The 27,629-nt window shown below is 43.8% G+C and overlaps 1 pseudogene; it reads left to right on the top strand.

The window, feature by feature from the left end:
- Positions 1-4,442: 4,442 nt before the first annotated feature.
- Positions 4,443-23,171, top strand: LOC149525545 (uncharacterized; annotated as a pseudogene).
- The last annotated feature ends 4,458 nt before the right edge of the window (positions 23,172-27,629 follow it).

Below are 27,629 nucleotides of genomic sequence, written 5' to 3'. Positions count from 1 at the left end.
TTTTTGCAATGAAAAGGGTTGGATTTTTTGTTTTTTATTTTGGGGTTTGGCTTTTTTTTTTTTTTTTTTTTTTTTTTGCTTTGAAACATCTTTACGTTTAGAAATGCTAATTCATTTACATTTAAAAGATTAAAATAAAAAATGGTTGAAATGAAAATGAAGCATTTTGAAATTATCAAAATAAAATATTTCAATTGACCTCATCTGATTGGTTTTATTTTGAATATCAGGTTGGTGAACTTTTTTGAAAGTTTGACTTTTTGTCCCAATTTTGATAATTTCAAAATACAAAAACACTCATGGGATTAGAAAATTGTTTTCTATCCAGCTCTGGCAATGGGGTTGCAAGGATCCAGTATTCATGTTGATGGTTCATCTTCATCTGCATATTCCGGAATAGATTGGTATATTATGCATTAATAGTTATTTATTCCTGTAGATGTCTTCAGCAAAATAGTGGAAAGGCATGAATTTTGACTTTCTTTTGGGGAAGTAATATCTGTTTAATAGCTTCTTCATAAGACATATGATACGTAGGTATTTGAATATAACTAAAAATAGTGCAGTAAATGACATAATGAATATTTTTGCGTATCACTCATTTCCAACTCATTTTGATTCCCCCCCACAAGCATTTTAATGTGTAGTACATACACTGCATGTTCCTAGATCTTGGAGCCTAAATCCAACAGACCTTTTTTTATTGTTTTCAGATTTTCTAATTCTTGCTCTGGAAACACTTCCTGGTTTCAAATACACTTTTTAATTATAAATTTAAAAAACATCCAGATCAGCAGCTGTTTGAAGTTTCCATTTTACTTTATTTCCTAATAAAAAATGAGAATTCAAAGTGACATTATTGAAAACTCTGCTGATTCCAGAAAATAGTGGACAATCCAAAAAGCCTTAAACTTTGGAAAATAAATGCTTCTAATGCAGGCCACAGGCTTATCACATTCCTGGTACTGATATCCTTTAGGAAGAGGATATTTGGACTGAAATTAGTAAAAAAACTTGCTAGACTATGCACATCTTTTAAGACCTAGCAAACCCTATGACAATTATACTTTAAATTAAAGGGTGGCTTTTCTTATTACTTTTTCCTGTTCTTTACTGTGAAGGGGTTTTCACACCAAGAAAATACATATAAACACTTACACTGAACTAATTGTGAAAAATGTGTTTTTCTAAAATGCCCAAGGAGTCATCTTGTAATAAGGCTCTCCAGAGCCAGCACAATTAAGCCACTAATGCATGACTCAGCTGGTTGATCTTGCTTAGCCTTTGGTATTGCACCTCACAGCATACCCAAGTTATGAATCAATGGCTCATTAAAGCATCCTTGCTTCTATCTTATGGTCACAAAAACAATTGACATGACTCACTTTCACCTTTCCTCTCCTATCAGAAGTGATAACAGCAGGTTGTATGCAGGTGGGATCATCTATTCAAATTTGTAAGTAACAAATTAACGTGCTGGGTTTTTTGGCTCTTGGAGAAAATGCTAAGGTCTTTTCCTGCCCAGCTCATGATAAGACTTCCTTTTATTATTGTTATTGAGAACGGCTGGTGTTGATTTTTGGTCTCTGGCTGAAATGACATTTTAAATCTAAACAGACGATATGGGTAAGGTAATATATTTTACTGGACCAATTTCTGCTGGTTGGAGAGACAAGCTTTAGAGCTTACACAGAGCTTGTCTTCAGATCTGGGAAACAACACATTTACTAGAATGCTACTATTTTAAAACTAGCCAGGTAGCATATAATCAATGCAACCCTGTCGATCATCCCTTGTCTGGATGTATGATGAGTCTTATCCCTCTCTGAAACCAGAAAACACAAAATTACTCTTTCTCTTTCTCCTGTTTGATCCTTTCCAGGCTGCTCTTGCAAATAGTCTTATGTTTAGACCTTTGACTGGAATTTGTGGCTTCTCTTTAGAAAATAACTGGGTTTTTTTTTCACCCTTCTAATCTGGCACTAAGTTTAAAAAAAAGCCCCTCTCTTTTTTGGGGAAAAGGAAATACTGGGAATGGAAACCTCTTGCCTTGTACTCCTGAGGTAGCTTCTCTCTGGATCCTAGATGAAATAAAGAGGGGTTGTTTTTGTTTTCAAGTGGCTCTTGTAAGATGTGTTTTTGAAGAGGGATGGGGAAAGGGTTATGTCAAGGCTATTCCCTACTCTGGCACTCTGAATACAGAAGGTGAAGGCCTGCAAGAAACTTTAAAAATCTCTTCCCACTAAAGCCTTGTGTTAAAACTCCCCAAGGTCAGATTCCCTGGCTTTGGATTTGTATTGCTGCCACCCAAATGCACAACCCTTTTGAAAACCCAGGAAGGTGCTCTTGGGAATTCCTTCCAGTGAGGTACCCTCAAGCTCTTTTAACTCTACTTCTGGAGAGAGCTTGAAAACTGTAATTTGGCTTTGCAATAAGACTGCAGCAGCATGGACAGGGTCTGAAGCTGGGGCAATTAGGCTGTGTCTAGACTACATCCCTCTTTCGACAGAGGGGTGTAAGTTGGACACTTCGAAATTGCAAATCAAGTGGGGAAGTACAGGATCTATTGAAATAGCTTGCCGTTTTCAGCAGAACCGCACCTAGACCGCAGTTTTACTTTCGAAATAGCGCTTTTTTGAAAGAGTGCCAGGATGCGATTATGCAAATGAAGGGTGGGATATTTAAATCCCCACTTCATTTGCAGTTTCGAAGTGTCGAATTTACATCCCTCTGTCGAAAGAGGGATGTAGTCTAGACACAGCCTTAGAGTCTGCCATGAGGCGTAATAGTGGCCCAAAACACCTCTCTCGGTGGTGCATATGGTTTATCTTTTAATGTTCCAAATTGACAAACAGGTTTGAATAGGATTCTCTAAGTGTAGATAAACAACTGCTAACTGGCGATCAGTAATGCTAAAGGCTAGGAGGTCGGGCACTGCAGTTGTAGCTTACTGTCATGGGCAGTAAAAGGGAACTGATGGGAGATTTGTGCTGCCATTTGTGCTTTCGTAGTGGAGGTACAAAAACATGTGCTAAGCTGTCACACCCTAAACTGACAATGTTATTCTATAGATAAAGAGCTCATACAAAAGGCACATGAATGTCTACAGTGAGATCCACATTAACACCTGCTCAAAGAAGCAGCTCCAGCTTCTGGAATCCTTTGATTGTATGAGACTATCATTTTAAAAAAACTTTCAAAAATGTTCCTAGCCCTCATGGAGAATCTGTCCTCAATGCACCTTAACGGTTCAAATCTTAAAAGACAAATACACAGAACTCCCAATTTTTTTGTTTAATTTTCATGATTAAATCAATCTCATGACTTTTGACTGTTTCGGATTGGCAGTACTACTCATTATGGTGAACATTCTGTAAATAAGAATTCTTCTCACGTAGATCAGTGTAAATCAAAAGTAACATTACTGAAGCCAAGAGAGTTACTTTACTGTAAAAAGAGAATCAGGTGCTTGTATCACTCTTTCTTGTCTGTCAACAGCTCACAATCAATAATGCACTATTAAATGCCCCTAGCAATTCTCTTCTCTCATAGAAGACAGTGTATGAACTTGTGCCTGTAACATAACATGCTGAAATGTTTGCAGAAAAAAATTGATATTAACAATGACAACTGGAAATATTACTATAGCAAAACAATATCTGGAAACAAAACTACTGATGTAAACAAGATATTGAGTTGTTTTGGTGGGAAACATTGATTTGACGCTGCAGTCACTTGCTACAAGATACTTAGCAATTTTTTCCTGCTTCTGACTTTGTACAAAAGTTAAAACTTGCTTAGAGAATTGGAGAAAGTTTTGACTAAACATTGGGCCCTTCTTCCCGCCTCCCCAGCTGAATGAAAGTAAACCATAACAAAAATGAAATAGACAAGTGCTCCATCCTTGCCAATAGGACAAATTGAGTGAGTGAGAGAGAGAGAGAGAGAGAGAACGAACACACCCATAAGAGGCTACATCTTCCACTGAGTAAACAGGAAGCTTGTGAAGAGAAACAAAAACTGAGCCAATCCCAGTACCAGGAAAACATTCAGCTTTCCAAAATTTACTGCCAAAAGTAGTTTTTGTCCAACAGTATCTTACTCTGACTTTCCAGAAGGCTCCACTGGGATTTAAGACTCCAAGCAGCTGCTGCCATGTGATGGAACTTTGTATTTCTGCATCCAACACCAGAAATTAAACTAAGGCCTTGTCTAACTGGCAAGTTAAAGCAGTAAATCAGCTCCCAGTGCTGTAACTCTTGAGGTGTCCACACTAGCGAGGCATTTAGTGCGCACTGTCTCCACAGTTGCTGCGTTCTACAGGTAAACCACCTCGACAAGAGGTGTAGAGCTTACCATGCTGTGGTTACAGTGCTGGGGTGCCAATGTGGACATCCTGGTGTAGTACTACATTGTGGCTAGCCTCCAGTATCTATCCCATAATGCCTGTTATCACCTCTCTGGTCATCAGTTAGAATTCTATTGCCCTGCACTCAGGCGACCAATCCCCAGACTCACGCTTTACATTCCTTTGGAACTTTGAAAGTCCTCTTCCTGTTTGCTTGGCAACACATGGAATGCTCTCAATTCATCTTTCCAGGTGACCATGCTTGCTCCATGCACCAGGCGATCTCCTACTGGAGCCGTGCTGAGGTGCTAGACGTTATCAGCACTTGGAGAGAGAAGGCTGGTCCATGACTGGGACGCACTGCAGTGCAGGGTCAAAGTGAAGGAGCTGAGGAACACCTACCACCAGGCATAGGAGGCAAACCACCACTCTGGTACTGTGCCCACAACCTACCAGTTCTACAAAGAGCTGGATAGCATACTTGGGGGTGACCCCACCTCCATTCCAAAAACTCCTGTAGATATTTCAGGGCTTCAGGGGCCATCCTAGAGTAGGCTGAGCCAGGATGAGGAAATTGTGGACTAGTGTGCCAAGAGGAGAGGACCCAGAGCCAGAGGAGGACTCAGAGCCCATAGATGCATGCACCCAGGAGCTATTTTCTACTCTGGAGGAGGCTAGCCAGTTACAACAGTTGGAGTTTAGGGAAGCACAAACAGCAGAGGATATGCTCGGTAAGTGGCTTTGATTGTTTTGGAAGTTCTGAAGAGAATTGTTGGGGGTAGGCGGGCTGCAAAAAGCAGGCTTGGGCATGGGCGTCGAGTGAAAGACCAGCTGGGGAAGGCAGCTCCTTCCTGGCAGGGTCACCAGGGCAACTTGGGAGGAAAATTCTAACCCAGGGTAATCACCACGTATTTGCCAGATAGTTGGAGACTCCCAGAAAATAACACAAACACATACACTATAATAAACACAATTATATTAAACAGGAGACAAATATAATATAACAGGGTAAAACACTATTACCGTTGGTACGCGTACTTTGTTGGGGCCCTTGATGACTTCTGACCACAAAATTATTCTCTGCAGTGGTTTAGCAGTGGGGCTGACTGGGTCCAGTACAGCCCAAAAGAGTCACAAGTGGAAGAAGGTGGCAAATCCCTCCACAGGTTTAATATGCAGCAGGTTATAAAATCCCCAAACAAATTCCCTGATTTACTAACTAAAAGATGGTGTACTCACACACTCCATGAAGAATAGTGATAGAAATGTAGCCGTGTTAGTCTGGTGTAGTTATCACCTCTAATATCATTAGCTCACAGACATTTACCTTCCCCCCTCGCTCCCCCATCCCCCTTCTGGTCTGAAATTTGATTTGTCCTTTTCATATGTGTTCATTTTTTTTTAATTGTATCCTTTGGTATATATGGTTGTGGCAGTTTTCTTCCACTATTTGATCTGAGGAAGTGGGTCTGGCCCACGAAAGCTCATCATCTAATAAACCATCTTGTTAGTCTTTAAAGTGCTACATAGTCCTGTATTTTGTTTACACTCCATGAATGAGCCTCAGATTCAGAGATGACTCATTCACTGCAGAGGGGCTGGTCTCTTTTGGCAGAGATCCTCTTCAGGCAGGAATCAGGCTGCTTCGGTCCCAGGATTTCCCCTCACCACAAAGGGGTGAAAGGCTCAAGGTGCAGGCCACACAACTGCACCAAAATTCAAACTATAATCTCCTACCTCAGCATTCAGACCCACACAGCAGGCAGCAGCCCCGAACCAGCAGACAGAGCAGAGCTGACCGTGTGGTGACTGGTCTCACCCAGGGAGCTGGAGAGCCAACTCAGCCTGGCTGGGGAAGCCTCCCAGCAAATTCCACAAACCGGGAATCAACAGTGGAGAAATAAAACCCAGCTACGGGATCCTGCCTTCAGGTCCCTAGAGGCCAGTTCTCAGGGGAAAACCTGCATGCAGGCCTGGGGCTTACTAGCTCCCACACAGCCAGTCCTCCCCTTGCCCAGGCTGGCTCCAGACTCCTCCAACAATGGCTCCTCCTTCCCCTCCTGAACTCCCTGGATGGGGCCTCTCACTCCCTATGGCAGTGGTCCCCAGCCTTTTGGGGCTGACCGGGCGCCCAGGGGCAGGGCTGCACCTGCACCATGCGCCCGGGGCCGGCACCCCCATGCGCCCTGGGCTCAGGGCGCAAGAATGGCTTGGGCCAGCCCTGGTCACTCGGCAGGCGCACATAAATGCCCCAGCGGGTGCCGTGGCACCCATGGGCACCGTGTTGAGGACCACTGCCCTATGGGTTGCCGGGCAGACTCTGTCCTTGGTAGGGAGGGGGAGCGAAGGCAAACTCAGTGTGCCTCTCCCTGAGCTGCCAGCAGACAGAGCCCCAGGAACCTAGGTAATCTCCTTGGGGGTTACACATCAAAGGAGTGCAAGTCATGTACTGTGCCTGCAAGTGTTAAGCACAGACAAGACTGCATTGATGACTGTGGTACAAAGTCCTGTATTCTGATTATTTACACAGAGCTCCCACTGAAGGACAGCTTAAGCAAGCTCTTGTGGGACAGCCAGTTCAAACAAATGAAATGGATATGGGGTGCGGCAGAGAATCTGACCCTTCAATTTCCCCAAAGTTAATTGTCACAGTCCCCATGCGTTAAAAAAATTGGCTTCTGAATATGAATATGCATAACATGAAGATGCTTTAGGCAAAATGTGTCCTGTGACATCATTTTAAAAGTTACAGTATCTGAAAGTTTATATTTTATTTCTGTGCAATATCATTCTCATATGTTAAGTTAAAAATATGGAGTTCGAACCTGTTTATAAATCTAGATGTTATAATGAGGGCCATTAGTTATACTCCAGAAACATAATGGCTCAGTACTCAAATCAATGTCCTATGAACAGTCTTGTTTTTCCTATAAGCTGGGTGAAATCAAGTCCCTATAGCTAAGCTCTCCCAGAGCTGTGCCGTTTCAGCATCTATGTTACTTTGCTGGGGGGGAAGGGGGGTTGTTACCCCAACTCTATGCCTTTGCTGAGCGGGAAACCAGGACTTCTGATCCAGAGGGACAGGGTGGTGGAGTGCCCTGGAGGGCTCGCAGGTGTGCTCAGTGGCATGACCAGCATACTGGGGGTGACAGCCCCCAGGGGATCTCTGTGATCCAACCTGTCACATTAATATCCTCTGAGACTGTTGGTCATCACAAAGCCATTAAAACTACATATGATGTGTTCCTAGAGGACGAGCTGTAAATAACCCATTAGCAATTCAATCTACCCTTAAGTGCTGGGGTCTCTCCCCAAAGACCTTAGCTGAAGTTGCCCAGCTATTCTTGGTGGCTACAGTAATTGGGTTTATTTTTAATTTTTTTTTGAATGAGAAATAAATATCTCCCAGTTTTGTCCCATCTCTGTTGTCAGATACCATGGCCAACCCTATGCCAACTCCTGCTTCATTTTTATATATTTATATACTAGAAGATTTAGCTGGTGTTGCTCAGGTCCTTAACTCAAATAATTTTTGTTTTTTGGAAAATAAAATGAAAATTTACATGCTTCATTTAAATCATTGTTCTGGTTTGGGGTTGGGGATGCGGGATTCAGTGCGCAAGCTACCCTGGGGAGAGCAGACCACCTCAGCCCTCTCTCACCTAGCAGCTTGGGGCCAGGTGAGAAGTACCCCTCCATGGTCACTGCAGTTCCAGCGGACACAGCTGGGGGAGGGGTGCATGTCCCCCACTGAGGCAGGTCAAGATTTATCTGCCCCCTGTGATCCCCAGCCAGAGTGAGGAATGCAGCAGACTGCACTTTCTTCTCATTCCCTGATGAAGGGGAACAGCCAGCAATGTCCCCATACGCACTGGGGGAAGCTTCAGACCCTGCCACACTCCCTAAGGGTCACCTGGGTCCAGCCAGCCCCTTTCACTTGCCTGGTCTCTTTTCTGTGTGGTTTTATGAGAAGTAATCTCATTCCAGGCACAACCCATTGTCCTGGCACAACCAAACCCCTAGCTTGTTTTAAGTTATGATAAGAGGAAGCTGTATACTGAATTTGGTGGTCCTAGCTCTTTAGGAGGAGTCCTTGAACAAACAGACAAACACACAAACAGCCGAACAGACAGAAACAATGAGAAGTCCTGTGGCACCTTAGAGACTAACAGATTTATTGGAACTTAAGCTTTCATGGGCAAAGACCCACTTCGTCAGATGCATGTAGTAGAAATTCCAGAGGCAGGTATAAATATACAGGCACACGAAAAGAAGGGAGTACCAATCACGAGGAAGGCCAGAGATAACGAGGTCAATCCAGTCAGGGAGGATGTGGCCTACTTCTAGCAGCCAATATGAAGGTCTGAACACCAAGAGAAGGGAAATTGCTTTTGTAGTTGGCTAGCCATTCACAGTCTTTGTTTAATCCTAGATTGATAGTGTCAAATTTGCAAATGAACAGACAGACAAACTCTCTCAAATATATAGTAGATTAGAATAGCATCACCAGTATGTTAGGTGTCTTACAGACAAGTATGACGATAAGGTCCCTGCCCCCAAAAAGCTTACAACATAAACAGAGGCCAGCAATATAATTTTCGGCACAGTTTCCACCCAGGATTTGCTCCATGTCCTCTGATAATGAAAAGCAACTCCTTTGGCTGCTTAACTATTCATTTACTAGCATTAGGGGCCCAGGCTCATTAAGTTGCTTACCGTTACACGCTTTCTCTCTAGAGTTTTATAATAAGGCAAACGGGCTGTGTCATGTTCCAGAAGAAGCGGAATTTGGTTGTCTGCCATGTCTTGTATGCTGCTTTAAGCATATGCAGCTATCACATTTTAAATAAACACAAGATTGCAAAAAAACATGCTACTGCCCATTGCATGCAAATCTCACAGCCACCAACTGCCAACTTTTAAAAGAATGGAAAGTAAAAATCAGTGCACCCTTGTACCAGTTCAAACAGGATAGAATTTGACCTTGGCTTCTATACAATGAAACAACTCTTGCAGAAACAACTCTCTCTCTAATGATTTTGCAGTGCCGTTGGGCAGGGGGAGCCACTATCTAGTTGAACCCTTGCTTTGTGGAGTCCCATAGAAAACCCTTTGTAATGTCAGCCCAAAGCCAGTGCCTGTATTTGGTTTTACTTTCTCAGCCTTGCTGCAGTGATTAGCTATTCTGAATTCACCTAGAATGAAATTCACGTCTATGTGGAAGGTCAGCACAAGAGCTTTAGTACTGCCTATGTAAGGCCACATCTGCACTACAGAAGCCTAGCTCTGATGCCATAGTTATGCCAATGTAACTAATTAGTTATGCCAATGTAGAGTAGATCATGAAATCATAGAATATTAGAACTAGATGGGACCTCAAGAGGGTCCTACCAAGTGCCATCTGTATATAGTGACCAAAGTGGGTTTTCTGCTGCTGTCAAAATGCCACCTGCTTGAGCAACAGTAGCTAAACTGACCTGGATGCAATTATATCAGTCTCAGGGTCCGGCTAGACTGCGGGGGGTTTTTGGGATACTGGAGGCATCCCAAAAAACTCCGCCATGTCCAGGGAATGTGTTTGCTCTGCCGCTTTTTTTTGCAGAAGAGCAAACGCGCTCTTTCATAAGCCCCTGTATTTCTCGTTCCAGAGGGAAGAAGGGGGCTTTCAGAAAAGGAGGTTTTCCCGACAAAAGTATTGGGAAAAGAAAAGCAAAATGAGGAGCACATTTTGCATATCTTTTTCCGATAGATCCTCGCAGTCTAGACATACCCTCAGGAGTTAGACTGGCACAGCTACAGAGCTCAGCGCTGCAGAATTTTCATACCCTGAACACAATAGCTATGTTGACCTGAATTTTAGGTGTAGACCAGGCCTAAGTCTCAAGTAATATTTACACACTCAGGTAATGTGCAGGTTTTATGTTGGCTCTCTACATACTCCTCCACTTCATCTGGGACTTCTTCCATCCTCTCTGGGGAACCAGCCCTTCCAGGGCTGAGCTTCCTTGAGCAATCACCGCAATGTTACCAACCAAGTCTGGCGTGATTATTTGCAGGGCCTAGTTAAAATGTGGTGCTGTGGCCTGGGCTGCTGGCAGATGCACACTGGGCCTAGGGCTCCGGCTCTGCCTGCACAGGGCTCCGGTGGCTGCTCCCCCAGCAGCACAAAGATCTCCCAGGCCACCAGCACGGAGGCAGGGGGGCTGGGCCACATGGAGCGCCCTCACCACCAGCACCCATGACAGCCTCCTCTTCTTCTCCCGCTGTGGCCTCCACAACTTCAGGTCACACCTAAGGTAAGATGCGCTACCCGGACAGGCGGGGCCAATAATAAAGTATGGTGCCATGTACGGGGGAACCGACTGCACACACCACACACTGACCCTGTTGCCAAGTCTTTTGATCATAACCCTCATGATATTTTAGGTTCTTCTCAGAGTCCCAGCTGCTGGTGTCATGGGAGTATTTGTGGATATCAGCTTTCATTAAAAAGGAAAGTACATTTCCTCCAGTCCTCATAGCTGCAAAAAAAAGCTTGAAAATGAGAATCCCAAAGGCTCAACAACCAAAAAAGGAACCTGAAATGTGCCATTGTTAAAATTTCATGAGGTTGAGTTGGGTTTTTGTTTTGTTTTGTTTTGTTTTTTGTTTTTGTGGGGAAGGGTGGGGTGGGAGGAAGGCAGGTTCTTGGTTTTGGAATGTCTGGGTTTAACGTTTCTACAATGGAGTGATCTAAACAATGTTGCTTGATCTTTCCTTCTTCCTTACATTCTCCCTTTAATTTGCTCTGGGATTTTGTTTACTCCTCTGTAAATGTATCAATTAATAAATGCTCCTGGAGGAGCATGTTGTTGAACAGACATATGAGGTTGGAATCTTGGAGAGATTCTTCTAGTGTTACGAAATGTTTTCCTTGCATCTGCCAAAGCTAACAGCCACTGAATGTGTACCACTGGAAATTTAGAAGAAGGACACATGCCAAGAATGCAGAGCTCCTCTGAGAGAGGAATGTCAGGGTTCTGTAAGTGAGAAAGGACATGGCACATTCAGTGCTAGCAGGAAAAATTTTGGGCCGGCCCATGGCATGTGACATAGAGATTGTTGCATTTTCATCCCAGAGGAGATGACTGACAGGAGAAATCAGCAGAAGTCTTCATCACAGCTGGTTGGGCCTCACATTTAAATGAGAATGTTAAAAGTAACAAGGGAGAATGTAGAAAGCATGGCATTTCCACATGGAAATTAGGCCCAGATTCGTAGGTCCAGCTGACCTGCCCTCAGTAAAGGACTGAGGCAAGGGAGCAAAGGTGGCTTTATGCCAACTTTGCAGAGCTAGTCAAACCACAGTAGTCTTAGGGCTCTTCTGTGGTGCACCTGGTTGCTTGTGACCTCAAGGGGCTGTTCCAGCCACTAGAGCAGGGGTTGGCCACCTATGGCACGTATGCCCTCCTCCCCTATGCAGCAGGGAGCCTGCACTGCCTGTTGACCCCCGTGACCAGTGTGCAGCTGCAGCACCAGCTACGGGGGGCAGGCAGAAAGGCTGCCGAATGGGCTGTGCACAAGCAGCTGGTGCTCTCCCACTTCTCCACCCACCCAACTCGGTTGCGGCAGCGGGCCGGTGGAAGCGGCAGCGAGCCAGTGGAAATAGCAGTGAGCCAGTGGAAGCAGGTGAACTGCTGCTGCTGCTGCTGCTGCTGCTGCTGCTGCTGCTGCTGCTGGTGGTGGTGGTGGGTGCATAGGGGCTTAGCTGGGTAATCTCCTACAGCGGCCAGACTTGAGCCACATGAGCTGCTCCTCCAGCAGCCTGTTCCTGCTGGGGCAGCCTCACCATGGCCCCTGTTCCTGCTCCGTGGCAGCCACACGGCCAAGGCAGCAGGCCTGGATGGCGGGTGGCTGCTTCAGGGGCTAGGACTGCTCCGGGGGTGGCTAGGCCACATGGAACTTGGGGGGCATGCTGGAGTCAGGCTGGGGTGCAAGGTGGAAGGGGGCTCACACTGGGGTACTGTGTTCCTGCTTGGGCGGAGGGGTGCTGAGCTGCCTTCCAGCCCCTCCACCACCTTCACCTGCGAGTCCCATCCCCGCCTCCTCCAGCCCGCCACTCTCTACCCAGTTAATCAGCCCCAGCCCTGCAGCCTCAGCATTCCCTGCTCCACTTGCCTCCCTTTCTTCCTCGTGGTGCCCCCAGCAGGCGGGCTAAAGATGGTGCTGAAGTCATGCCCAACTGCCAGCACCGCTATCACTGGGCCCCCACTAAAGGGTGAATACTGCCTGGGTTGCAGCTCCAGGGCTGGGCAGCAGCAGGGGCAGCTGAGGGAAGAGGAAAACATGTGGGGGGTCCCCCTGCCACAAAGCCACGTTGGCCCCTGGGTGCTTGGGTCTCTGGCAGGAAGACGATGGAGCTATGGACCGGACCCCCAGGAAACCCTGCCTCCAGCAGGGCTGCACGCTCCAGGGTCAGCCACCCTCCCACCCCTACCTTGCCCATTTCCCTGAACCCTCCAGAGCCACTCACCCCAGTCCATGCTGGTGACCCAGCATCGCATCCCCTGCAAGATTGGGCCAGCACTGGCTTCCTGCCCCAAGGCTCTGCACTGCATCTGGCTTGTGGGGAAGTGCACACACACTGCTCCTTCCCTTTTCACAGGAAAAGCCAGAGCAGAGACCAGGGCAGGAGACCAAGTGGGGTGCATGGTGGAGAGAGCCCCTGCCCCACCTGGGGGTATGTCTACACTACCCCGCTAGTTCGAACTAGTGGGGTAATGTAGGCATACCGCACTTGCAAATGAAGCCCGGGATTTGAATTTCCCGGGCTTCATTTGCATAAGCGGGGAGCCGCCATTTTAAAATCCCCGCTGGTTCGAACCCCGTGCAGCGCGGCTACACGGGGCTCGAACTAGGTAGTTCGGACTAGGCTTCCTCGAGGTGTACCGGTAGTTCGGAATAGGAAGCCTAGTCCGAACTACCTAGTTCGAGCCCCGTGTAGCCGCGCTGCACGGGGTTTGAACCAGCGGGGATTTAAAAATGGCGGCTCCCCGCTTATGCAAATGAAGCCCGGGAAATTCAAATCCCGAGCTTCATTTGCAAGTGCGGTATGCCTACATTACCCCACTAGTTCGAACTAGCGGGGTAGTGTAGACATACCCTGGGAGAGTAGCATGTCCCAGGGCAGGAGGGTTAATTCTTGGCATGCCACTTCAGAAAGGTTGCTGATCCCTGCACTAGAGGATGGCCAGAGCACAGCTATGTTTCAGCTATTGCCACTGTCCCCTGGAAATGCTGCTGGTGCCAGAAAGGGTGGTGAAAAATTGCTATGCCAGCTGTGTCACCCGGGGAAATCCTCTGGAGGTCAGTCATGGCCCCTTCGCATTGCTGGAGTGCTTTAGAAGGGCTGAGAATCTAACCCTTTGTTTTTTAATTTTATGTTGGGCATCTAGTTCCTATGGTAATGGGCACATGAGAGCTCCTACTTGTCACTTACAACCCTCTTCATTCAGAGATCTCAGAGCATTTTACAAAAGGAAGTATCATAATCCCCAGTGTACAGATGACACTAAGGTGCAGACACTTTCTCACAGTTGTGTTGCAAGTCAATGGCAGAACTAATAACCACAGAGGAATCTATGGATAAGCCCTGTTTTCTATTCCCCTCTGACTTTTTACTGGAAAAGTGGGTTTGTTTGTACAGAATCACTGATCAGTTACTAATGAAATGGTTTGCACAGTGGGATGCTTACAGGGGGTTTTATTCTGAGAATTTGGATAGCATTGCATTAAAGGTGCTGCTACTTACTCTAAAATTGCATGTATACTAAATCCTTACTTCATGGTTTACACTGAGTGGCCTCCAGATTCTCCTTGGTGAGAAGTTTCTAGAACTCCAGCCATCCCACTCAGAGGCAGGTCTTTGAGTCTCATGAATGGAGCAGTTTTAACGCATTGAAGATTTTCCAGGCTATAATTATTTCAGAATCTTCCTCTTTATGAACTGCACCATAAAGTAGGAACGGGTTGCGCAGGTAAAGACTGCTTCATTAGCCTAGAAAGTGTCCTATCCATAGTTTCTGCTAAGCTGCTGCACACAAAAAATTCTACCTCGTGTGGCAGGTGGCTGCTCTGGAAGGCAAAGCAGGCCTAGATGGCATGGTGACGGAGCTGCTGGGGCACGGGAGGCGTAGGGGCCGGGACCTGCTGTGGCTGAGGTCAGAAATGGGACCTGCCACATGGGGGGGAGTCTGCTCTGGCGGCCGGCAATGGGACATTGGTGCACAAGCCAAAACTCATTCCTTTCGTGGTTGGAAAATCTTAGAGGAAACACTAGTCCTACCTATTTGCTACTATTAGCTATTTCTGAATGACTGTAAAATTCTCCAGTACCATAGAATGGGGGAAAAGGGAAGATTCTCTAGGAAGAAGTGGGGGAGAGAGAGATGAGAAGAAAAAGGTTGGAGAAGGGAATCTGGTGGGTAGAGTTGGGCAGTGAGACAAAAGAAGGAAGTGGACAAAAAACTATTGACTAGAGGGAAATCAGACCTGTCATGATGGTTATACCCAATGTGGGTTCCCCTGGAAGCTGAAGAATAATTGGCAGGGAGGGTAAGGAGAAGGTCCTAGGAAACACCGACCATTTCCCTTTTCTCCTTGCTGTATAATGATGCTATGCAGCAACCATGAGGCAGGCCTTGCAGAATGAAGAACCCTTTCTCACATACCTGCTTTGTCCTGGGGCAGCTCAGGATCTCTGCTAGGGCCTGAGGGAGCATAAACATTTTCTAAACATTTTAGAACTAAGAAGATTCTCAGACACACAACTTGGTTTAGCTGGAATTATTTCTGTACAAAAAAAACTTCCAAGGATGCTGAACTTACTATTTAACACAACCATTAGAGGATTTGGGCTTGGCAGGCAGCTGTATGGAAAAGTTTCCCTCTCCAATTCCTTCACAACATTGCTTGCTTCTTTGGTATCCTGCCAGATTTCTTTCCCAACTCAGGTAGCCTTGTTTGCTCCATTTTGTCAAAAGGTTTTGTTTTCTTCCCATAATATGTAAAAAGAATGTGACAAAAAGGAGTGCTGGTAAATGACTGATTTTGGTTTTCTGGCGCTGATGACAAGATGTGAGTCACATTTTAAAAAGATCTACCTAGTCACATGGCCAGGATTCCACTGTCTACTATTACACACAACAGGGGCTGAAGCAATCCTGAAGGGAAATCAGTAGCTTATATCTACCAAAAGGGGAACCAAAAGCGTGATCTACGCTTTCTATATCAAGTTTCCATGTCATCCTCTGAAAATACTCTTGCATTTTGAGGACTAGACAGAACCTCCTGAACAGTTGTCATGGGGTAGCACTTATGTTTAATAGCCCTATTTCTTAGGTCTATGTAACTTAAAGGGAGTTTTTTATTCTTGGTTGTTTTTTTTCTCCCTGGTGACTATACTTTAAATCCAGTCAGATGAGATCTGAATTTGCAAAACATCTAATTTTATTGTTCTGTTCAGTTCAGATTTTGCTTTATTTCTTAGTACTATTGGGTCTTTAATTGTTGCAAACTGGACCTATATGAATACAATATATTGTACTATCTTCAGTGCATCCCATTCCTTTAAACAACTCATCAGATTATTTAAGAATAATCAGTGCATCTTGATCTGTAAACAAACAACGCATCCATTGATCATTTGCACTTGTAGACTGCTCTTCAACACAAGTATATGAAACTTAATTTCCCACTATTTTAAAATCTTCAGAAAGGGTAATTTATGCTATAGCAGAGATTAGTCTTTGTTTTTTAACTCAGCCCCAAGACATGCGTTAGAGTTATAAAAGGTTATAATCCTGTTATAGGGCAAAAGTCAGTATCCACTGATTCCAGTCGTTATTGTTACAAGGATAAACTAGTAGCTAATATTATCCACAATTAATAATTTGACCATTTCTACAACTGAAGTCCATTATACAGCCAACATCCACTGCTACCATTATGGGTATATATAACTTCATCTTCCTTAAAACCTTGCAGCTTTTTAAAAATCAGGAATATGACATTTCATACTCAAGATACGTCCCTACACTTCTACTACAAATTGAACTGTTTTTAAAATATCAGTATGTATTTTAGAAGACTATATTTAGCATACTCCAGTCACTTGCATTGCCAACAATTTGTCAAGACTATTTGAACTACACAATCTATTTATACCTCAAGTTAATGAGGTTTTCTAACATAACATTCAGTATTTAGATATTGATTCAAAATAATTGGTCTTGAGCCTTAAAATGTTCTTCTTTTTTAAGTGCAGTAGTGCTTTAAGAGTATTTTTATATGTTAATTATAGTCCTGTGTGTTCTGGAATATCTTGGTTTTTTTTTAATCCCTCTATGTCATACTGTTTTGAAATTATCCCAAACAAGGATTACTCTCCCAAAGACAATAAAATTACTACTAGCAGATTGTAAACAACCTGACATCAAAAGATTACAGGCTGACTTCCTTTTCAACCACCTAGTGGCAGCCATGAGGGGCATAGTGAGAAAGGTGGAAGGAGAACTCAATGGAGGATTTGATGATACTGGACTTTTGAGAGGAGATCCAGTACCAGTTGACTTAAGAGACAATACTGAAGCATACAGTATGCAAACACTTCTACCAGACAGCCCTTGGAAGAGACTAGCTGCAGGTTTATGTGAATTCAGAAGACATCATTACCTTGGCACTTTGGACTATTTTCCAGATACATGGAAATAATATATTTGAAAGACATAACATGTCACAGTGTTGCCAAGAAACTGAAGTGCACTTTGCTCACTTCTGTATTCCAGAACAACTAGTGATTGACCACAATTTACTGAAACAGAATTTAAGTCATTCAGAACAAAATATGATTTTGATCATATTATTAGCAGCCCACATTATCCACAAGAAAATAGAGAGTCTGAGAGAACTGTATAGGCAACCAAGAAATCCTACAGCAGGAAAATCCATGTCTTGCTCTTATGAGTTACACATCAACATCAACAGGAGTGTCTGGATGTAGTCCAACTCTTGGTAGACCTAGTGCTCCAGCTTGGAAAGGAATTTGAGTTGTCTTTCTATTTTCAAAGTGGCCGGACATGAACAGAACAGCCAAATCAGATAAAAAGGGTAAAAGAGCTTATGAGCACTTTTGCAACAGACCTCACACAGAGACTACCTCATTTAGAGCCTGGTGACCCTATTCATGTCAAATTGGATGAAGAAAAAGAACATACAACTCCACTTGTCATAAAGAAAATTAATTCAGTGCTCAGATTGTATGTGATTGAGATCAAAAGTGGAGAGTTCAACAGAGACTGCCAAGAATCTACAATTTGTTTCTCAGAAACAACAATCAACAGAGCAAAGTCTACAAGAAGACAACTTTCAATCCAACCTCGGCCAGTCATTGCAGCTAATGGACAGTTAGATGACCAAGTGTTATATGCTCATGTCGTGTAATTAGAAAGCCAGTATGATTCAAACACACTTAACAAACTGATAACATTGAACTTTAAAGATCATGTAGTATTTTAAATGGTGGGAATATAGAATGTATAGGGGGAGATGTAATGAAATGCTAAATGGTATTAAACAGTTCAATACCTTATTTAAACCAAACCTCAGCCTGAGGGTTCATTAAAGAATCTTATTATGAACATCTTTGAATGTATAAGCAAACTCTGTAGCCAGTATATATATGTTACAGAAACATGACAAATCTCAATGCTGTCCTAATCCGGACATGAATTTGCCTCTTATCTCCCCATAAAAATCCCCATCTGTGAGCATGATGCAGTTATCAAAGTCTGAACACATTTAATCTCAGACGGATCTTGCATTCACAAAATTTCAAAGGACATTCTTAAGGAGGCCTAATGTGCCACACCTTCTTCTAAAACTTCTCTGGCTTTTAAATGGCCTGATAAGTTTTCTCTTTGTTTAGTTGATTTTTCTGTTTTTATTTGTCTGGTTTTGCTACTAGCCTCTTTGAAACAAGGACTTTACTAGAAGTGGACGAGAAAAGGAAACCAAACAAAAATATATAATGAGGTAAGACTGGCACGGAAGGATAAGGACAAGCAGAATTAGGTAATGCTTATCAAGTGGGCCCAGAGGAACAAGAAGAGCTTCTGCAACTATATAAGGAGAAATTAACATTAGCGAGAAAGAAGGCATATTAATAAATGAGACAGTTATTTTAAAATGGCTCATCTAATGAGCTTCTTTTGGTGGATGAAGAGAAGGCAATAGGCATAACATGCCCAGAGTTTCTTAAAATGTTTGATACAATGTTTCACAAAATCAACTCAAATTAACTAAATAAAATTCAATAAGACAAAGTCACATCACATGGACTGAAAATTGTCTCCCAAGCTGTCAGCAAATGCCAATGTCAGAGCAATTTCTGGAGCCTGGGAAAAGTGGCCAAAGGCAATGCCATGGGCTCAGGGTTAAGAACAAACTTACTTAGCATCACTATAGTGATCCAGAAAAGGAGTAAACAAAACGTTAAATAAACAAGTGTTTCTAAAATGGGAGGAGGTTGAAAACATCAGAGTAGACACAAATAATAAAAAGAAATGTAAAGATATTGGAAAGATGGGCAGAAAAATAACAAATTGAGAGAAAAATATCAAGCTAATAAACCCGGGGAAATTATCCACAATACAAATATTCAACACGCTCAAAAAAGAGGGCATGTAGAAGAAAACCTGGATGTATGGTAACTCTAAATCATGAACTCATAGAATACTAGAACTAGACGAGACCGTGGGAGATCATCAAGTCCAGTCCCCCGCACTCACAGCAGGATCAAGCACCATCTATAGATCATTCCTGACAGATGTTTGTCTAGCCTGCTCTTAATTATCTCCAACTAGAAGACATACCGGGCATTGTCTGGGTCCTTTAGGGCAGGGGGCTGGTGGGTGCAGGAGTCAAGGCAGAGCCTTGGGGTTGTGGGGGAGGGAAGGGCACGTGGGTGGGGGCAATGTGAGAGTGAGGGTGGAGGGTGAGGAGGGGATCCGGGTGGGGCATCTCATCTGGTGGGGCTTTCTCTCCCCACCAGCTGGTGGGGCCTTTTCTCTCCCCAGACTTCCAACCAGCATGGGCCTTTTCTCTCCCTTCAGCCCCCTGGCTGCCAGAGGTCTTCTATGTCCCTCCCCCTCCCGTACTGAGGGCTGGGGAGAAAAGAGTTTGAGTTGGGGGGCTACTTACCAGGTCTGATGGCAGAGCCCCAGCCCTCTTGGTTGTACAGCTGCCCCCAGTGGTATCTCTGCGTATAGCTCTCCCCTGTGAGCTCACTGCTCCCAGTGGCCACCTCAGTATCTTGTCCCTCCTCTTTGTGCCCCTCCCTTTCCATGTTATGGAAAACAGCCCCAGTCCCAGCACTTCCCATTTTCTTGACACATCCAAACCATTACCTTGCTTTAAGATAAGAGAAGAGGAAGCTACATACCAAATTTGATGGTCCTAGCTCTTACCATTTAGGAGGAGTTCGTGAACAAACAGACTCACAGACAGACAGACTGACATGCACGTTTCTAAAATATATAGATAGATTATGGAGATTTCACAACCTCCCTAGGTAATTTATTCCCATGTTTAACCACCCTGACAGTTAGGAAGTTCTTCCCAATGTCCAACCTAAACCTCCCTTGCTGCAATTTAAACCCATTGCTTCTTGTCCTATCGCCTGTGGTTAGGGAGAATAATTTTTCTCTCTCCTTCTTGTGACACCCTTTTAGGTACTTGAATATGGTAGCAAAAAATATGAAAAATTCTGATGTACTTTTCAGCTGTATATGGAGAGGCAAGATATCGTGAATTAGGGAAATGGTAATTTGTCTCTATTTTGAATGTATGAGTCTACCTCTAAAACAGTGGTTGTCAAACTGTGGTCCACAGACCACTGTCCGCGATGACCTTCCAGATGATTCCTGGCTTCCGCTCAAGATTGGAGTGCCAGTGCTGTCTTCCTGCTGCAGGGGAAGGGGAGGAGAGAGAAAGCCCTGAGCCTTACTGCGGGATCTGACTCACAGGGAAGGAGTGTCCCCCCTTCCCCTCCTGTGGCTGGGGTAACAGCAGTACATGGCTGTGCTGCCTGGAGACTTTCCCTGCTGCTCCCATTGGCCAGAATCCAGCCAATGGGAGTAGCAGGAGGCCATAAGTAGGCAAGTAGGTGCCTCCCACCCCCTCATGCCCAGGACTCCACACTCCTAGCTCCCTCACGCACTCCCCTGGCCAAGACCCTGCACCCCTAGCCTGCTCCTGCATCCTCCCCCCTGGCCAGACACCCTGCTCCCAACCCACTCCTGCACCCTCCCCCTGGCCAGATCCTGTACCCCCATGCCTCTTGCTGGCAGCCCTGTCCTGCACGCTGAATCCCCCATTTTTCCTAACCCCAGAGCCTAAAGAGTCCACAAAATCCACTATCTCCTGAACCCTTGAAGAGTAAATCTGGCCTTTGTGAAGCACTGAACCTCAGTCCTCCCTGTTCCTCCCCCAGTGGGGCTGGAGTGCCAGAGGAGTGGAGTGTCTCAGTTGGGGACCACATCAGTGAGGGTTGGGGGATTTTGGAGGGGTTTGGTTTTTTTGCCTCTCACTTGTGTGGTCCCCAACTGATTTTTCTGTGAATCAGTGGCCCCGACCCAAAAAAGGTTTCCCTCCCCTGCCATAAATAAAGAAAATAAGATAACCTTTTGCGTTGCACATAAATTAATATTTTACTTTATTTAACATGAAGTTTGATAAATGAACAAGAGAATGTTAAAGTGCTTATTCTGTTTAATAATTTAAATTAATATTTCCTTTCTTACTGGTTAAATTAAACCATCCTCCCTAACCTCAGCACTAGCAAAATGGCTCAGGCGTAATTATATAATTAATGACAAGTTTCCAGTAGCAATTGGTGGTCCACGGAAAGATGTACATTGAACCAGGTGGACCACAGGCCAAAAAGTTTGAGAACTATGGCTCTCGAATACTGCGTGCATTCCTGGGTGTGTCAATACCAGATCTCAGCCACTTGGAAGTTCCTCAGGGAAGAACAACAAAATGACTTAAAGGCTGAAAATATCGATTTTGAAGAAATCGTAAAATTTATGTCCTTGTTAGCTAAATGACAAATAGGAGGGTAAACGGAAAGGAGAAGGGAGATGAATTGTTTAGTGAGGTCCAATTAGAAGTTTTGGGATGAAAATGAGTGAAGGAACATTTTCTAACAGAAAGGACTACTAGGCTTCTGAAGCAAGTGAGAGATGCTCCATTGCTTGAGTAATTAAAACTAGTATAAGACTTTATATCTGGTTTGCAAAATACAGTCCGTGGGCCAGATCCAGCCTGCCAAACATTTGGATCCAATCTGCTATAACTCTTGGGTCTGGTAATGTCCCGTGCTCTAGTAGGGTGCTCAGGCAGGCTCCCTGCCTCCCACAGTTCCACATGCCACTCAAAGCAGCTGGTTACTGAGGTAAGTGCCTCTGACTGCAGACCTCTTCAGGGGAGGGAAAAAGCAGGTCTCCGTATGCAGCTCCCTTCCTCCCAAATCCATCCACAGCTCTCCATTGGTTGGTTTCCAGCCAATGGCAGCTTCATAGGCAGTTCATGGAGACCCGTTGCCCTTCCTTCCCCGGTGGACACACAGAGACATGTTTGCCCCAGCAACCGTCCACTTTGAGTGGTGTATAGGGCCACAACAGGCAGGCAGCCTGCCTGAGAGTTCACTGGGCCACCAGCCAAGAGCATCCCAACCCTCTGCCCCACATTGCAACCCTCTCCTGCACCCAAACTCCCTCCCAAAGCCTGCACCAACTCCTGTACCCCAGACGTCACCCCAAGTTACAATCCCCTCCTGCACCGAAACACCATCTCAGATTCTGCACTCCCTCCATTAATATAGTAGAAAAGTATAACCCATAATCACTTACCAAATTTTTGGAAAGGCCCTCCTCTGAAAATTATCACACACCCCTGCTTTATATTCAGCATACATTCAGAACAGCTCTGCATTGGCCTGGGGCAGGGGATGAACAAAATGTCCAAATAAAACTCTGATCTTAACTTTTTATACTTCTGCTTCACTCATTAAACATAGAGGTCATTTAGCTTTAATATTTCAGAGAGGCTCTGAATTCACAGCAGTGCATATCCAGGATTTTTTCTTTGTAGGTTTAATGTGCTATGTAGCCACAAGAGGGCACAGATACTCTTTCATAGGAAAGGTCCATGTGTTTCAGATACTGTTTATCTAACTGAAGGTTTATGAAGGTGTCCAAAGCTGTAGGTTGGATTGTGATAAATTCTTAGAAGATTCAGATTCTACATAAATTAATTAATACTTTTTCTGGTGGGAGGGACGGGGGACGGAGGTTGCTTGTAAAGAGGTAAAACCTGCTTCTGCCCTACAGGCTCTCTTTAGAACCTTTACAGAGCATACAGGCTGCAACATAGTTCCATAACATGGGAATTAATACAGTTTATTCCCATCTAAACTGGCAAGACCAAACAGAGCTATTGTTACACCGTTGTGGATTACTGTGTTGATTTGGCCATGCAGACAGCTCCAAAAAGACTCAGGCTTCTGCTGTGCATTTGTTCCCATAAGGCTACATTTGTCCATGGTTTAACTCCATTGATTTTACCAAGAGTTGATTTTGGTATGGGGGTAATTCTAAACAAGGACTTTCTTTCCCCAGAATACAGAGTCAAGGTCATAGTCCTTATCTTCAAGGTGCATAATGATCTCATCCCAGTGAATCTAAATAATCAACTAAAGCTCTGGGTTGAAGGTCGGAACTTGTAACTCTGATTCTCAGATACAATGCAACTTTCTATTATAGTGGTGTAGCTTGTTTATGTAAGAGACTCTGCTTCCTCGGAGTCAGTCTGGGGATGTAGAAAGAGTCTGAAGAACTAAGGAACATCAAACCCTTCAGCACCACCTGCTCCAAATGCAACATGCTCTTCCTTAACCTTGTCTTCTCTAACACAAACTCAGAAACACCATGTGCCTGAAAAACAAACAAATTCCACAAGAATAAAATCCTGCATAGCACATTCTCTTCTGTTCTGGAGTGAGGAGAGAAGTACAAACCATCTGAGATCAATGTTAGCCATATTGCTTAATATGTAGTGGTGTAGTAGTTGTTTCAATTCCAGAATTGTAGAGAGAAAAGATGGGTGAAGCAATATCATTGATTGGACCAACTGCTATTGATGAGAGAGAGAGCTTTTGTGCTACAGAGCTCTGAGACCTGAAGAAGAACTTTGTGTAGCTGGAAAGTTTGCCTCTCTCACTCTCTCTCAACAGAAGCTGGTACAATAACAGCCATTATCTCATACCTTGTCCCTTGTTAAAGAAACGCAGATACTACTACGAGGGCAGTAAAAGAACCAGAATTAAACGCAATAAAGGTAACCATTGTTAGAGAAGAAACAGGAGACCCAAGTGCAAATGGAGTAAATGGACCTCTTTACTGCAGATACTTGTTCCCCTCATACTCTCAACACAACGTTCTGAGTGAGCAATGATTTGGCACCAGTTACACTTTTTAAAATTTATTTTAGTATGCTAATTTACATGTTTATTACTACTTCCCCGAAATCCTTATTTAGTAATGTTAACTTTTATACAACGAATATTAATAGGCATTTATGAATCTTATTATACTTGCCCCGGTTTTCTGTTTACAGGATTTTCAATTAGATCTTTTTTACATTACATACTTTTTGAATTAGCAAATTACAGAGATTACAAGGATGAAAGTATTTTTACAGAGCAAGTGAGAAGACAAAACAAAGAAGAGACTATTTAGTGCAACTATTTTTCTAGGCTGCAAAGATGTAGGGGAAAAAAACACGTTCAAAGGACAATGCCTGCTCTGGCCAGACCTCTGCCTGATCCCTACATTTCTGGACCACTATTAATTTTTACATATCCCTGCAACCATACAATACACTCATATGTTGACATTTCTGCCATTATTACCAACCAATAATAAATCAAAATTATTCCTGTGCTGTACAAATAAGAATATAAAAATGGCCATACTCGGTCAGATCAAAGGTCTATCTAGCCCATTATCTTGTCTTCCCACGCTGACCAATGGCAGGTGCCCATTACCAGCTTCTGACAAACAGAGGCACCATCTCTCTCCATCCTGACTAACAGCCATTGATGGACCTATTCTCCATGAACTTAATCCAGTTATTTTTTGAATCCTGTTACAGTCTTGGCCTTCAGAACATTCTCTGGCAAAGAGTTCCAAAAGCTGACTGTGCATTGTGTTTAAAAATACTTCCTTTTGTTTGCTTTAAACCTGCTGCCTATTCATTTTATTTGGTGACCCCTAGTTCTTTTGTTATGAGGAGTAAATAACATGACCTTATTTACTCTCTCCACTCCAAACATGATTTTATAGACCTCTATCATATTCCCGCTTAGTCATGTCTTTTTCAAGCTGAAAACTCCCAGTCTTATTAATCTTTCTTCATACGGAAGCTGCTGTGTACCCCTAATCATTTTTGTTGTCCTTTTCTGAACATTTTCCAGTTCCAATATATCTTATTTGAGATGGGCCAATCACATCTGCATGCGGTATTCAATTAGACAATGGCTGGAGTAAGTTGCCTTCTACAGTATTGCTTCACTGCAGTTCCCAAAATGCATGAAAATACCCATATTTGGTGTATTCCAGTCCTTAAATTAACAGTAATTGATATTATGACTACTTTCCAGAGGCTGGTTTTAATAATGTAGGTACACAAGTGCTGAATTTGCATCAGGGCTTACCAGTGCTGAGCCCTGGCACCTCTAGGCTTGGCAGCTCACAGTCCCAGCACTTTTGGGCTTGCCCCATCAGTTATGAAAGTAAAAAAATGCTTGAGTCCCAGAACTTTTTTCATTACAAATTAAACAATTAGGTACATCCATTAACACGCTTCCTGGGGCTTACTTTTAAGCTTACTTTTGGGCTTACCCAAGTGTTTCAGCTAATAATTCAAAATAAGTAGGATAGACTGAGAAAAACATTTTTACACAGGTGCTCTGCACTGACTTCCAGTTCTAATTCAAGGTCCTGCTTGCATACTAAAAAGCTTTTAAGCTTTCCAGTCCCCATTATCTTAGAGGCTGAGATATGTCTTTAAGGGAGTATTTTGGCCAGCTGTTTCACAAAGAGTTTGAAGCCAGTGATAGTGAGGGACAGGACTTTCTTATCCTCACTTTGGGAATAGATTCCCACTAAATATCTGAGCCCAACCCTGGCAATCTTTACAGAACACTGTAAGATGAATCTTTTTGTTTAGGATTTTCAATAAATGCAATTTTGTTAATGGTGTCTAGGTTACCAGCTAGGTTTTACTAATTTAGGTTTCTGCACATAATTATGCTGCTTATGCTGAAGTCATAGGCTGCGTCTAGACTGGCATGATTTTGCGTAAATACTTTTAACAGAAAAGTTTTTCCGTTAAAAGTATTTTCGCAAGACAGCGTCTATACTGGCATGTGCCTTTGCGCAAAAGATTTGCTTTTGCACAAAAGCATCCGTGCCAGTGTAGATGCTCTCTTGCGCAAGAAAGCTCCGGTGGCCATTTTAACCATTAGGCTTTCTTGCGCGAGAAATTAATGTTGCTGTCTACACTGGCCCTCTTGCACAAGAATACTTGTGCAAGAGGGCTTATCCCTGAGTGGGAGCATCAGAGTATTTGCACAAGAACCACTGATTTTGTACATTACAAAGTCAGTGTTCTTGCACAAATACTCGTAGCCAGCATAGACAGGCGGCAAGATTTTGCACAAAAGCAGCCACTTTTGCGCAAAATCATGCCAATCTAGACGCAGCCATAGAGTATATATTGCCAAAATACCTCAAAGGGTAGAATGTATGCTTAGCAGATGAAAAGTCTTTTTAAAAGCCACAGAACTATCCCATGGGGGTTGTAAGGATATATTAGTTATTCCATTTTGTAGCCTATAGGACTAACCTGATTACTTGCCTATATATCTTTTTTATGGGCATGTATCATGCAAAGATAAGTACATTAAGTGATGACAATCAGGGATAAATTACGCAATTTCAATTACTGAGCTGTTTTGCTCACTGGCTCAAGTGAGAGTGAATGAGAAGGTGCCAGCCAAGAAAAAAAGCAAGGAGGCTGCCAGGCCAGGCAGCTATTTTTGTAAAGCAATCAGTGAAAGAACCATTCTTTTCACAGTTTCAGGCTTGGACCACTTCCAGAAGCTAGAAGTGGGCTGTGGCATACAGACCTCACATGCTCTGCTTCCTTTCCTTGCATATGAGATGGAATTTGGGTGAGATGTGCATGTGCCTGGCGCCAGCTCCTGCAGTAATCCAAGTCCATTCCTATGTAATGATGATTGGCTCTTCTTCTAGTCATACAGGCAACCTCCCATTCTCTTTCCCTCCCTGGCTGGATCCTTGTGCCTTTTTATGATAGAAACATACCAGTCACACTCCCAGAAGCAGATAAGTTGGCCACCTGTGAGGTAAACAAAACTTGGACCTCCAGCCTGATCCTGGGCCTATAAAAATAGACAACTGGCAGTTGTTACAGAGCAACCGCTTTCCCAGAACAGCTACCTCAAAAATAGGACAATTTTGGGAAAAGCTGAACAGTGCAGCCTAGAGGCAGGGGATTTCAAACTCAAGAGAATGCTGAGCATTGCATTGGCTTCATTTACAGATAGTAATGTTAAGGCTTATCCTCATTTTTGCCATTTATTCGTCATAACTCTATGTTTTTCTACAGAAAGCAGAAGCTGAAGTTATAAAATAGTCTCAAAAATTGTCCTTTTAAAAAAATGGCTGCCTTCTTCCATTATTCTCAAAGGCATTGAAGCCACAGGCTGTTCTTAATTAAGAGGACCATCACCTCCATTCATTGGTTCCTCATAGGCTCCGTCTACACTGCAGGCTTTTTGCACAAGAACAGTTGTTCTTGCGCAAAAACTTGCTGGGTGTCTACACTACACGCACGTTCTTGCACAAGTAAATTTACAGTACAGCGTCGGAAAAAAGGGCTTCTTCCGGAAGAGTTATTCTTCTCCCCATGAGGAATAAGCCCTCTTGTGTAAGAGCTCTTCCACAAGAAGGCAGTGTAGACAGGCAACATGATTTTCTTGCGCAAGAAACCCCTATGGCTAAAATGGCCATCAGAGCTTTCTTGTGCAAAAAAGCGTCCACACTGCCATGGACACTCTTGCGCAAAACAGTTCTTGCGCAAGAAGCCTGCAGTGTAG

This window comes from Pelodiscus sinensis, chromosome 1, assembly GCF_052426305.1.
Source record: "Pelodiscus sinensis isolate ZL-2025 chromosome 1, ASM5242630v1, whole genome shotgun sequence".
In the NCBI taxonomy this organism is placed as follows: Eukaryota; Metazoa; Chordata; order Testudines; family Trionychidae; genus Pelodiscus; species Pelodiscus sinensis.
This window is presented reverse-complemented; position numbering and strand designations above follow the sequence as displayed.